Source organism: Moschus berezovskii, chromosome 19, assembly GCF_049115385.1.
Source record: "Moschus berezovskii isolate FMDL1 chromosome 19, NW_MosBer_1.0, whole genome shotgun sequence".
Lineage (NCBI taxonomy): Eukaryota > Metazoa > Chordata > Mammalia > Artiodactyla > Moschidae > Moschus > Moschus berezovskii.
This window is the reverse complement of record NC_142478.1, coordinates 8353360-8367845: the sequence shown is the minus strand read 5'-3', so window position 1 is coordinate 8367845 and position 14486 is coordinate 8353360. Positions and strand designations below refer to the sequence as shown.

Below are 14486 nucleotides of genomic sequence, written 5' to 3'. Positions count from 1 at the left end.
TCCTCCAGACGTGACAGGCAGTCCTGACTGGCTTTAGGACGTCTATCTCCCTGTTGTGTTGTTATCAGCCACCCTTTCATTGCTTATTATTCCTCGTTTAGCTGGATCTTTTTGTAAGCGTGAGACCGTTTCACTGTTTTGAAAATGTGTGTATTCAGCTGTTTTAACCACATATGCCACATACCTTCTTAAGTACTCTACAAACGTAAACTCACTTAATTCTCATGACGACCCTATGATGCATTTGACAATGTGTAACTGAAGCACTGTTTTGTTTGCTGAGGCACAGAGACGTCAAGTAACTTAGCCCAGGTCAGAGAGCCAGTGAGTGGCAGGGTTAGGATTCGAACCAAAGCAGTTGCTACTTCAGTTCAGTTCAGTTGCTCAGTCGTGTCTGACTCTTTGCAACCTCATGAATCGCAGCACGCCAGGCCTCCCTGTCCATCACCAACTCCCGGAGTTCACTCAAACTCATGTCCATTGAGCTGGTGATGCCATCCAGCCATCTCATTCTCTGTCGTCCCCGTCTCCTCCCACCCCCAATCCCTCCCAGCATCAGACTTTTCCAGTGAGTCAGCTCGTTGCATGATGCTAAAGTTACTACTTAACCCCTAGTAAAATGACTGCTGCAAAGTGCTTTGATATGTGATGGCATTTAGTGATCTTTTTACTTGGATACTTTTAACCAGATAATGACTTCAAGATTTTAAGCTGAACTACTCTCCAAGGCATTAGCTCCAAATAATCAGACGATGCAATGGCAACTGAGCTTCCACTGCTTTTGTTTGTGAGTTTCCCAGAGGCGAACCCCTTACAAAATGTTCGCCGTGTAAATTACAACTATACTAACCCTCATGCCTGGGTTGTAGGATTCAAAACCACTGCAATTCCCTGTTGTCCTCTCAAAGCTTGGCTCCCCACACCATGCTCCGTATCTTTTCCAAGTGGGCAGTGTGCTGAATGGAGTGATCTGGGGGGCCGCTCATGCTAGAATACTGTGGTTCTCAGTGGGACTGATGCTGTCCCCTCAGGGACATTTGGAAATTTGAGGGGAGGCAGTGTTCTCAGTCCATCACAGTGGCTGGGTGTCTGTTGGCGTTGAGTGGACCATTGTCCAGAGCTGCTCTCACAGTGAAGAGCTGCCTGCATCCCGCGTGACTCTGTCTGTCCTACTGGACTATTACGTGGGTGAAAAACCTGTTTCCAATCGTACGAGCTTAGAAGCACAACACAGTGTTTTGGGGTTTTTAAATTTTGTTACTGTTTAGGGTACAGTTATTTCCAAAGAATGCAGCCACTGTGTAAATCAGGGGATGACTGTTCTTTGTTTTGTTAGGAACTTTATCAAAGGGCTATTGTGCCATTGACAGTGATTCTCTTTGTCATTTTGGGGCCATCCATGTAAGATACACTCAATCTACATTGGTAGCTGGTGTGTCCATGGGAATTTCTAATGGGTACAAGCATCTGATCACTCCTTCATGATTAGCAGTGTGGTCGTTTGCATGTTGAGATATGTGTCATTGTATTGTGTGTTACCTTCCTTGTATATTATATATATATATATATATATATATATATATATCGCCTACTTTTCTGGATTTGGGGCATGCTGGTGAAATTCTACACCTCTGGATTGATTTTCCAGCCACAGAGATGCTCCTGGTCAAACACATCATCATGCTCATCATCAACAAACAATTTTCCTGAGTGTATAGATATTACCATTGGGCAAGGTATTGATTTATTTGAAATTAACTATGCATATAGGTTCTATAATCTGTGAATTTCACTTCAGGAAGGCAAAAAGGCATGATAAACAGTTCTTTTAAGAGGGGCCATTGTGTCTGGTGGGCCAGAGACTCACCTCTCCTGCACTCCATAGCAGGAGGCGGTGTGTGCACAGCAAGCCTGCAAATGCACAGCGTGCTAGGGAGTAAGCAGGGGTAACACCTGTCCCAGTCACAGCCCGGCTTAATCACCACATTGCACCTAATGATCAGGTTGCCGCCGTGCTCTGCAAGCAGCTGCAGGAAATCAGAGTGGCTGAGGGCATGCTCTTCTCTGAGTTGCTGGAGTCAACTTTGGCTTTGATTTACAAGAGCTAGCAGTTGCGCTAAGCAGATGACAGATCAACAGAAGTCTTTCCATTTGTGAGCACCTGGGAAAACCTCCTAATAGGCCTACTACACTCTTGGCACTTAATGAATATGGAACAGAAGTTCATTTTGATTGAAGTGGGAGATACTGGTCTATTTTTTCTGGGTTTTGGAGGGAATGCTGATGAAATTCGACTCTTCTGGCTTGATTTTCTAACCATAGTGATTTTCCTGGTCAAACACATCATCATCATCACCATCATCACCACCATCATCATTGACGCTTTTGCTGAGAGTTTAATTACCATTCATAGCAGCAGTGCATAGACAGCTCATGTTGATAGAGCTGAGGATGATCACTACAATTTACATTATCCAGCTCACTTTTTCAACATTCAACAGATGTCTACTGAATTCTACTCTGAGCTAATCTGTGCCAGGTACAATTCAGAAGATGTAGGCACCTCTATAATGAAGTTCACAGATTCAGGAAAGAATGGATATTAACAAATGATTACACAATTATGTGTGCAGCTGATTTAATTATTAAAAAGAGGAAAGGTTTTTATTGAATTTCCCATAGGTACCTGAACTCATCTTGTTACCCTCAAACTTGCTTCTCCCTGAAAGTCCTGATCTCCATTATCTGGACTTCTCTCCAACAGATTCTTCAGAAAACTGAGTCATCTTAGCTATCAGTTCTTTCTCACTTCCCACTCCTGACACCCAGTTAATCACCAAGGACTGCTAATTTTACCTCCCAAATGTTGTTCTAATGTGTACCTTCCTCTATGTGCCCACAGCTCTCTTCATCATTAGCCTGGACACTTGTGACAGCTCTGTGACATGTCTCCCCAGCCTTCAGTCCTGCCTGGGCATCAGTCAAGATGCAGGTACAGAGAACGGCCTCCACTCCATCCGGTCTGGAGAGAAGGTAATTTGTTGGAGTGCACTAAATGGTTTACAGAATTGCTGGAAAAGCTGAAGAAACATGTTGAGCTTTTGAAAGCGGCTTTGGAGCCACATTGCAGAACCTGGATACCAAGGGAACTACAGCCTCTTTTACGATCAGGAAGCTGCTTGCCAAATACAGAAGCTTGTGCTTCAGCTGCCAGTTCCAGAACCGTGGCTCCACTGCCATCACGGGGATGCCAGTGTGATCAGGAAGCCATGACAATTAGCAAACAGCCTTAATTAGAAGCAATCTTGATAGAGAAACCGCTGCAGAAAACCCCGCCCTCTCCATGCACAGCATAACCAGCAGAAACCCAACCCCTTCTTGTTTTCCACTTTCTAGACCTTGGACAGGTATTTCCGACTGATAAAAACCTAAGTCGGATCCAGGGTCCTTGTCATAATGGAGTCTCAGGAGTGTAACTTGCATCTTTCCAGCCCCTGTGGAGCTGCAGTAGGGGAAGCCTCTCCAGGGGAGGGTTGGAACAGATGTGCAAAGTCCCCAGGCCCATCACACTCCTTTTAAAGTCACCAGTTATGAGTCTACCTAGAAATCTGACCACGTGGCCCTACTGCTGAAACCTTTTCAATGGCTACCCCTAAAATCACGCCCAAGGGTCTTCGTCTATCTCTTCTCTTGTATCATAACAGCGTTCACACTTGACTCTCTGACAACACCGGGGGTGTTCTCTGTGCTCTGTGGGGTCCCCGTCTTTGCTCCTGCTGTGCCCTCTGTCTGGAGTGCACTCCCCACATCACTTGACTAACTTTTACTCATCCTTCCAGATTCAGTTCAGGGGTACTAGGAAACCCTTCTTGATCTTTAGGGGCTCCCAGAGCAGCTCCCTGGGCAGGCCTAGATCTTGAAACTATCTGCTCATGTATCTGCCAATGCCATTAGATGTGTATTCTCTTGGAGCAGCAACTGAGTCTGAGACCCCATGGACTGTAGCCCTCCAGGCTCCTCTGTCCATGGAATTCTCCGGGCAAGAATACTGGAGCAAGCTGCCATTCCCATCTCCAGGGATCTTCCCGACCCTGGATCAAACTGGGATCTCCTTCATTGCAGGCAGATTCATTACCATCTGAGCTACCAGGGAAGTACCAAATAAAAATTTGTTAGCCTGAAAGGAATGGTACCAAAGTAAGCATGTTTTTATTTGGGGTGCCCAGGAATCAGACTTTGAGACCAAGTTTGCATACAGGATATTTTTTTCTTTTTTTTAATTTTTAAATTGTGAAAGTATGATAACACATTTACAGAAGACTTGGAAAATACAGAACAGAGTTACATATAGTTCCAGCATATATAGTATTATACAATACTGTATCTATATATATATATACAATTATTTTTAAGTAGATAAATTAATATTTTTAGTTGGAGTTTCAATATCAAACTCTCAAAAACTAATAGACTGAATATACAGAAAGGACACAGTAGACCTGAAAAGCACTATGAACCAATTCAACATAATTAAGATTTAAACAATTTTCACACAACAGTAGGATACAAATTCTATTCAGGTTCCCAGAGACTATAAACTAGGAGGCCCTGGAACATATCCAGGGTCATAAAACAAGGTTGCATGCAGGAAATTTATTGGAAACGTCCTGGGCATCAGTTTCTGCAGTGAAGGGTGTGTGAGTATGTATGTGGGGCGGGGAGGCGGTGGTGATTGAAGCAAAATTGAGCAAAAGGAGATGCTGGAGAGTGATGTTAGACCTCAGCCAATCCCACAGTGCGCTCAAGAGCTAGAAGCCCCTTTAGAGTTGTCCCAATTTGAAGCAACAGGACTGGGCCTCTATGTCCCCATGTCAAGCAGTCGTTAATGGTGGGGAGAGGGTGTCACAGTGGGCTCAGCAGCTCCCTTCTGCTCAGGGCAATCCTAGGAAGTGACAACAGTAAGTCCACTACACACAATCAAGTTATATTCTGAGAACATGTTCATAAGCCCTATTTGTTTGTAAGTCCAACAGATTTAGTGTAGGTATCCAACTAACACAATCAACTGCATCACCACTGCTCTTATGCTCGCTTCTGGACATCCTGGCATGAAATAAAGATACTGTGCTACTCTAATCTATATGGTACTGTACAGTACAGTACTTTTGCTTTATTGACTATGCCAAAACCTTTGACTGTGTGGATCACAAGAAACTAGAAAATTCTTCAAGAGAAGGGATTACTAGACCACCTGACCTGCCTCCTGAGAAATCTGTGTGCAGGTCAAGAAGCAACAGTTAGAACTGGACATGGAACAACAGACTGGCTCCAAATCGGTAAAGGAGTACGTCAAGGCTGTATATTGTCACCCTGCTTATTTAACTTATACACTGAGTACATCATGCAGAATACTGGACTGGATGAAGCACAAGCTGCAATCAAGATTTCTGGGAGAAATATCAATAACCCTAGATACACAGATGACACCACTCTTATGGCAGAGAGTGAAGAAGAACTAAAGAGCCTCTTGATGAAAGTGAAAGAAGAGAGTGAAAAAGTTGGCTTAAAACTCAACATTCAGAAAACTAAGATTATGACATCTGGTCCCATCACTTCATGGAAAATAGATGGGGAAATAATAGAAACAGTGAGAGACTTTATATTTGGGGGCTTCAAAATCACTGCAGATGGCAACTGCAGCCATGAAATCCAAAGACGCTTGCTCCTTGGAAGAAAAGTTATGACCAACCTAGACAGCATATTAAAAAGCAGAGACATTACTTTACCAACAAAAGTCCATCTAGTCAAGGCTATGGCTTTTTCAGTAGTCATACATGGATGTGAGAGTTGGACTGTAAAGAAAGCTGAGCACCAAAGAATTGATGCTTTGAACTGTGGTGTTGGAGAAGACTCTTGAGAGTCCCTTGGACTGCAAGGAGATCCAACCAGTCCATCCTAAAGGAAATCAGGCCTGAATATTCATTGGAAGGACTGATGCTGAAGCTGAAACTTCAATACTTTGGGCACCTGATGTGAAGAACTGACTCATTGGAAAAGACCTTGATGCTGGGAAAGATTGAAGGCAGGAGGAGAAGGGGACGACAGAGGATGAGATGGTTGGATGGCATCACTGATGCCATGGGCATGAGTTTGAATAGGCTCTGGGAGTTTATGATAGACAGGGAAGCCTGGCATGGCTGCAGTCCATGGGGTCCCAGAATCAGACTAAACTGAAGCATAGTACACAAAAGCACAGCTCTTGTAGAGGATGCACATATGTGATAGGGTACAGCAGGCATGTGAACTAGCTTACGTGACTGGACATGTGAGCACACATTAGTGTCTTTGGAAGCGCGTAACTTGAAGGCTCATATGTAGGTGACAGAGCTAGCTAGATATTTATTAAAGGCATCTGACCTTGTGCTATTGTAGAGACTTTTACATAGTTCATGTGAGATTGTTGTTTCTGTTTGATGCTGGAGCCTGCAGTTCGAAAGACGGGCAGTCAAGAGAGAAGATGGAAGTGAAGTGGGGAAAGCAGGACAAATTGGAACCTGAGAGGTTGAGCTGGAACCCACCTCAGTTTCTCTATCCAAGCTGCCATCTTAACTAACGGGTGGTGAGAGAAAATGGCGCCCTTCATCACGGAGGTAAGAACTGTGAGCCATGAACTCTCCCAACACCTGGAGAAATGAATATCTCAGGGCTGAAAGCTGGAACCTGGGCAGACAGCCACAGTTGCCACTCCTGGGTGCTGTACAAAATATACTACCCATGTGTTTCATTCCCTCTAGGGCCTCAGCATCCAAGGATGACGAATCTGGGCTGCAGGAAAAAGACAAAGAAACAAATTACAAACACTGTATGATGTGTTGTTATTTTTGTGGGGAATATGGAGAGTGGGGTTTGGAGGATGAAAGTCTGGGAAACACTAATTTGAAAACAGCATCTTCTGCTAGCTAGTTGTGCACTTCTAGGGGAACTCGGAGAAATCTATCCACCCTTCTTCCAGTCCTTCCTACTCCTCACCTCCGTCAAAGATGGCGCAGTGTGGCTTCCTCTCACTCCTTGCCCATGGTAGACATTACTAATCAATCTAGCATTCTTGCCCTGAGGTACCCAAAGAAGATTTCAGAGTCCTTCTTATCACAGCTTTCCAGATAGGCATACCAACTGATTGGCTAGAACTAGGCGGTCATCCCTCTGCATAATCAATTGAAGTCATTTATTCCTAACTTGTTTCCCATAAAATTTTGCTTCTCACACCATCTTTACCTTCTATCACAGAGCTAAAAACCCAGGACCCTAGTCTCTGTTGTGTATCCCTGGCCTTGAAATCAGGTGGAGTGACAGGATGGAGACTTTCAGTCCTGTTACTCCAGCTACTTCATTATTGCTCAGTCCTGCTTCTTGGGGGCATGGATTTAGGGCCCAAGATAAAAGCTAATGAGAACAAAGGCAAGTGTGAGGGGGATAAGTTACCTGCCATTTCTGGAATAGAAACTGTTCTTAAGAAGCAGGCATTGTGAAGAAATTAGGGGAAAGAAAAGTTAAAATTAAAATGTATGCAAAAATAACAGGGAAACTTCAGCTTCCAGTAATAACAATTCTGAGGAAGATATCTTTAGAGGTGTGCCTTGCTTTCAGCAATGGATAGATAGGTAGTGAATTTTAAAATTCAACCTGCTGGCTTAGATGATCATTTCAGAAACCTTGATCTTGGGTTTATTACCTTAATATTTTAACAATGCATTAATAGTGTGGTCCTCTGGCCTTACTCTCCAGTTAATTTTCTGTAAGCAAGCATTTACATGTTAAGAAATCTCTTTGTAAGGCAAATGACTCCTTTGTAGTGTAAATAACCCCTCAGTTTATCTAATATTGATATCACCTGCTGCTCTAACAGAAATTTACATTTTTCAAAGCACGACCATGCTTAAACGCATTTGATCACCTAAAAAACTCTGTAGGGTAAGTGTAGGGCCAGTGTGGCTTCCAGGCTCTGAAGAAGAAACAGGAAGTGTGTTGTGAAAGTACTTTGTTTAACCAAGTTCACATGGCTAGTTAGTGACAGTTAAGACTAGGTTCCATGTCATCCGACTTGTGGCCAGAACTGTGTTTCCTTTGGAGTGTACCATGTCAACTTACATGTCTGCTCGTTTATTTTTTGCCGTGACATCAGCTATATTGAGTTCTCTGAATTCAAGCCTATTCTAAATGATCTGCTTGCAGAGGAATTAAGTAGTAGTAGTTTAGTCGCTAAGGAGAAGGCAATGGCAGCCCACTCCAGTGTTCTTGCCTGGAGAATCCCAGGGACGGGGGAGCCTGGTGGGCTGCCGTCTATGGGGTCGCACAGAGTCGGACACAACTGAAGCGACTTAGCAGTACCAGCAGCAGCAGCAGTTTGGTCGCTAAGTCATGTCTGACTCTTGCAACCGCATGGACTACAGACTCCTCTGTCCATGGGATTTCCGAGGCAAGAATACTGGAGTAGGTAGCCATCTCCTTCTCCAGGGAATCTTCCCGACCCAGGGATCAAACCCAGGTCTCCTGCATTGCAGGCAGGCTCCTGCATTACAGGTGGATTCTTTACCCACTGAGCCACCAGGGAAGCCCCTTTGGTGTTCATCAGATTTATCTGAGATGCTTGTTAAAGAGGCAGGTGGTGTGTCCCACCTCAAACCTGTCAAATCTGAATCTCTGGGGTGGCGGGAAAGAAAACATCTGTATTTTAACAGCATTGTCAGTTAACCCTAAAATATATCTGTATTTGGGAACCACTGGTTGAAATCTGTCTGTCTTCAGATGAGCAAACATGACCAACTCAAAGTCAGCATGCAGCCATCAGCTATGCTGCTGCTGCTGCTGCTGCTGCTAAGTCACTTCAGTCGTGTCCGACTCTGTGTGACCCCATAGACAGCAGCCCACCAGGCTCCCCCGTCCCTGGGGATTCTCCAGGCAAGAACACTGGAGTGGGTTGCCATTTCCTTCTCCAATGTGTGAAAGTGAAAAGTGAAAGTGAAGTCGCTCAGTCATGTCTGACTCATAGCGACCCCATGGACTGCAGCCCACCAGGCTTCTCCGTCCATGGGATTTTCCAGGCAAGAGTACTGGAGTGGCTTGCCATTGCCTTCTCCGGCCATCAGCTATAGACTTTACTAAATACACCATTACATGTGGAACACACAGACCAATGAGGGACTTTGTCCATAGGAATATGGATCCGAAGGATTTTTATTCCAGTGCTGTTGCCACCACAAAACCATGATATTGCTTTTCTCTCTCTTTATTCTTCCAGAATACTGGAATGGGTAGCCTTTCCCTTCTCTAGGGTATCTTCCCAACCCAGGGATTGAACCCAGGTCTTCCATATTGTAGGTGGATTCTTTACCAGCTGAGACACAGGGAAGCCCAGAAATACTGGAGTGGGTAGACTATCCCTCCTCCAGCGGATCTTCCCAACCCAGGAATTGAACCGGGGTCTCCTGCTTTGCACGTGGATTCTTTACCAACTGAACTATCAGGGAAGCCCCTTAGATATACACCTAAGGGAAAAGGTATGGCCCCCTGGGACATTTTTGAAATCTTCAACAGAAGGTCCTATTTACACTGAGAAAGGTCTTGGGAATCAATGTTGGAGGAACCAGAAGGCTATTGTGGCAGGAGCGATGCCATGGGCTCATCCTGCTTCTCATCCTGCTGGCAGCATCACGAGGCTAACCCCCAGGCTTCTTGTATGTAGGTGAGGCTACAGACCAGCTCCCACACTGGAAGGGGAGAAGCATGGGATATGATAGAGGCAGTTAGGGCAAGGCTGCCTTTTTCAACTGATCTCTCTTCCCTCACCTCCTGAGTGCAGAGGACGGAGCGGAGAACTCCCAGCCTTAGGGGAATGCCAGAGACACGAGGTGGAAGAAGCCTGGATCCCTAAATGATTAAGTGAAGCAGAGCCCACTACCTTCTCCGCAGCCCCAGCCTCCATCCCACACTGAGCTCTGATGTCAGTGAGGCTTGAGAAAGATAAAGTTTGGGGGTGGTTTGTCAACAGCAGATATCCTGTCGTCCAAGGCGCTGCTCTGTGTATGTGATGATGAGCAGACATGCGAGCACACATTCTCTTCCCGGCTCTCTGCGTGGCTCCCTGGAGGCAATCTTGTGACCGAAAGGATGCATTTTTACTACCTCAGGCCCACTCTCTTCCTCATCCCCTTTCAGCACTTAGACATCAGTTCTCTTCTGTTTCCTCTCTGCTCCCTGGAGCCTACACTAGTTTTCTAGCAGTTGAATATTGCCTGGAAAATGTTGACCACAATTAACCAACAAAGGTAGGGTCAACTCATTTTCTACCTCTCTGCTGAAATTTAAATTCAATATATATAATCAAAAGGGAAGAAAGGAGGGACAAACCCTTGCAACATTAATTTCCAAGATGTGGTTCTCCAAGAAGCCTAATGGCGACCTCCTTCAAAATGTCCCATGCACGCACTGCCACACTCAGGGCCCCCGACTCTGCAGCAGGCCACTGCTGACACACGCCTCAGCTGGAGACTTCTCAACACTCACGGGAAAGTCTGGCTCAGTCTCTTGTGGGGTCACGGCTCCTTTCTCCTGGGTCCTGGTGCACACAAGTTTTTGTTTGTACCCTCCAAGAGGTTGTTTCCCCAGTCCTGTGTAAGTTCTGTAATTAAATCTCACTGGCCTCCAAAGTCAAATTCTCTGGGGTTCTCACTCCCTTTGCCAGATGCCCAGGTTGGGAAATCTGCTGTGGGTCCTAGAACCTTATTAATTTATTTGGTATAATTGTTCTGCTGTTTGTGGGTCATCTGCTCAGCAGCTGTAATGGAGACCTCCTCCAAGAGGGCTTATGCCACACCCAGGACTGCTGCACCCAGAGCCCCTGCCCCTGCTGCAGGCCACTTCTGACCTGTACCTCTGCAGGAGACACTCAAACACTCAAAGGCAGGTCTGGCTCAGTTTCTGTGGGGCCTCCTGGAGCACACAAGGTTTTGTCTGAGCCCTCTGAGCATCTCTGGCGGGTATGGAGTTTGATTCTAAATGCGATTTTGCCCCTCCAACTCTCTTTCTGGGACTTTTCCTTTGTCCTTGGATGTGGGGCATCTTTTTTTGGTGGGATCCAACATTTTCCTATTGATGGCTGTTCAGCAGCAAGTTGTAATTCTGGAGTTCTTGTAGGACAAAATGAGTACACATCTTTCTATTCTGCCATTAGAGTAGTTTTGTTAGGTCCAACAGAACAGTAGATGGACCTTACAGAAGCAGAAGAGATTAAGAAGAGGTGGCAAGAATACACAGAAGAACTATACAAAGAAGATGTTCATGACCCAGATAACCATGATGGTGTGATCACTATCACTCACCTAGAGTCAGACATCCTGGAACGTGGGATCAAGTGGGCCTAGGAAGCATCACTACCAACAAAGCTAGTGCAGGTGATGGAATTCCAGTTGAGCTATTTTAAATCCTAAAAGATGATGCTGTGAAAGCACAACACTCAATATGCCAACAAATCTGGAAAACTCAGCAGTGGCGACAGGACTGGAAAAGGTCAGTTTTCATTCCAATCCCAAAGAAGGGCAATGCCAAAGAATGTTCAAACTACAGCACAATTACACTCATCTCACACGCCAGCAAACTAATGCTCAAAATTCTCCAAGCCAGGCTTCAACAGTAAGTGAACCATGAACTTCGAGACGTTCAAGCTGGATTTAGAAAAGGCAGAGGAACAAGAGATGAAATTGCCAATATCTGTTGGATCATCGAAAAAGCAGAGTTCCAGAAAAACATCTACTTTATTGATATGCCAAAGCCTTTGACTTGTGTGGATCAAAACAAACTGTGGAAAATTTTTCAAGAGATGGGAATAACAGACCACCTTACCTGCCTCCTTAGAAATCTGTATGCAGGTCAAGAATCAGCAGTTAGAACTAGACGTGGTACAACAGACAGGTTCCAAATTGGGGAAGGAGTATATCAAGGCTGTGTATTGTCACCCTGCTTATTTAACTTATATGCAGAGTACATCATGAGGAACGCTGGGCTGGAAGAAGCACAAGCTGGAATCAAGATTGCCAGGAGAAATATCAATAACCTCAGATATGCAGATGACACCACCCTTATGGCAGAAAGTGAAGAACTAAAGAGCCTCTTGATGAAAGTGAAAGAGGAGAGTGAAGAAGCTGGCTTCAAACTCAACGTTCAAAAAGTAAAGATCATGGCATCTGGACCCATCACTTCATGGCAGATAGATGGGGAAACAATGGAAACAGTGACAGACTTTATTTTATTGGGCTCCAAAAATCACTGCAGATGGTGACTGCAGCCATGAAATTAAAAGATGCTTGCTCCTTGGAAGAAAAGCTATGACCAACCTAGACAGCATATTAAAAAGCAGAGACTTTACTTTACCAACAAAGGTCCATCTAGTCAAGTCTATGGTTTTTCCAGTAGTCATGTATGGATGTGAGGGTTGGACTATAAAGAAAGCTGAGCACCAAAGAATTGATGCTTTGAACTGTGGTATTGAAGAAGACTTGAGAGTCCCTCGGACCGCAAGGAGATCCAACCGTCCATCCCAAAGGAAATCAGTCCTGACTATTCATTGGAAGGACTGATGCTGAAGCTGAAACTCCAATACTTTGGCCACCTGATGTGAAGAACTGACTCATTGGAAAAGACCCTGATGCTGGGAAAGATTGAAGGCAGGAGGAGAAGGGGATGACAGAGGATGAGATAGTTGGATGACATCACTGACTGGATGGACATGAGTTTGAGCAAGCTCTGGGAGTTGATGATGGACAGGGAAGCCTGGCGTGATGCAGTCCATGGGGTCGCAAAGAGCTGGACATGACTGAGTGACTGAACTGAACTGAATCCTAATAGGGAAGCCAGATGAAAGCCTGTGTGTTGAAACTCACCTGTTTAGGGGACCCATTTTCTAGGGCTGCTCTCTCATGCTCAGGTCCCATCCTCAGCCCCAGGTGTTCTGAAAGGAAGACTCCTGAGGCCAGGGGTCCAGCGGCAACTGGTGGCAGAGATTGCATTTGGGGAGGCTGTTCTCGTGCTTAGCCCAGTCATTGCCTTCCCTGGAGCCCTTGATGTGCTGGCATCAGATATAAAGCGCTCGGTGGGCAGAGGGCAGGGAGAGATGCCTCAGGCTCCGTCACCTCGGAGCTGTGTGGCCTCGAGTGTGTTCATCAGCCTTTCTGGGCTTCAGCTGCTGCATCTAACACAGGCTGTGTTAGCTCCTGCCTCACAGGTCTGTTGTGAGAATTCAGTGAAATCATGCCCACAAAAGGCTCAATGCCCGAACACCTAGCAAGTACCAAAACATGTTAGCTGGGGTGGTAACTTGGCCTGGGGCCGTCATGTCATCTGAGCTCCTTCCACTTCTGTTTTTGATGGCTGTCCAGTCTGCTCTACAGGAAGACTTTGTCCCCAGCAACAGCAGATCTATAACTTTCTAGATGTTTAGAGATAGAAGGGACCTTTGGAAAACCCCTCATACAGGAAAAGGACCCATGGGTGGCGAAGGGGTGCCTCAGTGATGCCATGGTGTTGGCAACATTCTTCCGGCCAGCTCACCCTTCCACGGGGTGTTTCCTACGACCCTCAGGCTCTGACACCAGATTTCTGGGTTTGAGTCCTGCTGCTTCTACTGCTAACAGCACGGTCAGAGGGAGATCCTCAGTCTCATCATGGCCTAATGGGCCCTCATCTGCAAAGTGGGGAGAGTAGCTTACACCTCATGCAGCTTTGAAGAGAACTGACGGGAGCCATCTCTTATTCATGAAAAGGCCTCAGTGAGTGTAGATTGTGCTTAGCGATCCAAGTGCATTGGACCCTGGCTGAACTGCCTTCACCTTGAGGGTCCCGAGGACTTCAGAAAGCCCCAGGCCCCAGCTCTACTGACTTTTCATGCTCCATGACCACGGTTGACCCATCACCCTAACGTCGTTAGCGGTTCTAGCAAGTTCTCCCCAGCAGCTCCACTGAGGGGCACAGCCTAACCCTGTCGGCTAGCTTCACAAAATCAATCTAAAATGACTCCACAAGGGTGACCAGCCAGAATTAGCAGGCATTTCTGAAGGACAAGTAAACAGAGAGCCAGACAAAGTAAACCCCGTATTGCCTGTGTGTCACAAAAGGCAGTCAGGGTTAAGCTGTCCCTGGGGTCTGCTCAGGACCCAGGAGCTATTTGTCTGAATCCCACCTTCACCCCTCAACACCCCTGCCCTCACACTTCTGACCCCAGACACCGCTGATGAGCTCGGGCCCAGAGTTCTAAGCTGGATTTCCCAGGACTTCACCTCGCTTTGATGTGTCACAGACAGAATGCCCTGAAGTTAAAAAACCGGAGCGTCCCCAGAACTCCCCATCAGCAGAAGGGGAGGAACAGGTGGCCGGGGATGAGCAGAGGAGAGGGAAGAATCCTTCCAGAAACACTCCTAAGCTGTACTTGGTGATCA

At 45.9% G+C, this 14486-nt stretch overlaps 1 long non-coding RNA gene across 1 annotated transcript in view; it reads left to right on the top strand.

Moving 5' to 3' along the window:
• The window catches only part of LOC148774819 (uncharacterized), a 54973-nt gene extending 48416 nt beyond the window's left edge, over positions 1 to 6557 (top strand). Inside the window, exons 2-3 of the long non-coding RNA XR_016035389.1 lie at positions 2903 to 3033; positions 6483 to 6557. This is a non-coding gene — a long non-coding RNA (uncharacterized LOC148774819). The remainder of the gene's footprint in view (positions 1 to 2902; positions 3034 to 6482) is intronic.
• Positions 6558 to 14486: the final 7929 nt, after the last annotated feature.